The 857-nt window shown below is 53.0% G+C and overlaps 1 protein-coding gene across 1 annotated transcript in view; it reads left to right on the plus strand.

Moving 5' to 3' along the window:
- grip1 (glutamate receptor interacting protein 1) overlaps positions 1 to 857 on the plus strand; it is a gene marked incomplete in the record, with an annotated part of 36,021 nt that overhangs the window by 21,039 nt on the left and 14,125 nt on the right.

Genomic DNA, 857 nt, shown 5'->3' on the forward strand with positions numbered 1-857 from the left:
AAACAGCAACAACACAGGGCCAACGTTGTCCATAGTGCTTTCGTTGTTTACACAACTTGTGCCAAGTTTCTGTAACGCACCCCCCCACGCCGTGGCCCCGCCCCCCGCAACACGAGGAGGCGTTCCTCTGCTACAGACCAAACTGGCCGGTGTGAACGTGATGCATTCTTTATAGAGCCGAGCCGAGTAGAGCGGAATAGAGCCGGACTTCTGAATTAGAGCCGGTGTAAAAGGGGCATTTGAGTCCGGTTTTACTGATGGTTTCCACCCAGCTGTGGTTGAGCAGTTCAGATGTAAAAACCAGGTTGGGACGGTTTGGACACCCGGCGAGGAGTAGGGTTGGCCATCGTTTGAATCTGAACGATTCCGATTGTTTTAGGAGTCAGTAAACGCTCCAACCTTTCTGCTGGACGGACATCTTCCTCTTGGACTCTGTGGTGAAGCACCGGAACTAACGTCGGAACGTTAGTCTCGGTTTCAGTCGATTTGAGCCTAAAGAGGAGAGACAGTAGATCAGGAGGACAAGAGGAAGAGCTGAGAAGATCGTTGGTGATGGAGGCAGATGTTCCTCTGAGGGCAGCAGAGACAGGAGGTGGTTTTAGGTTCAGCATGGAGATGAAATGATTGGGGTCAAATTGACCCGCTCATGTTCTGCTTTGATTCAGGAGCGACCAGCTGAACGTGGGCGACTACATCCGGTCGGTTAACGGCATCAACCTGGCCAAGTTCAGACACGATGAGATCATCAGCCTGCTGAAGAACGTCGGGGAGCGAGTCGTGCTGGAGGTGGAGTACGAGCTGCCGCCCGTCTGTAAGTTCTGACAGTACCCGTGCAAAAGTCTTCATCCACCCCTCGG

This window comes from Kryptolebias marmoratus, linkage group LG18 (assembly GCF_001649575.2).
Source record: "Kryptolebias marmoratus isolate JLee-2015 linkage group LG18, ASM164957v2, whole genome shotgun sequence".
NCBI classification, from domain to species: domain Eukaryota; kingdom Metazoa; phylum Chordata; class Actinopteri; order Cyprinodontiformes; family Rivulidae; genus Kryptolebias; species Kryptolebias marmoratus.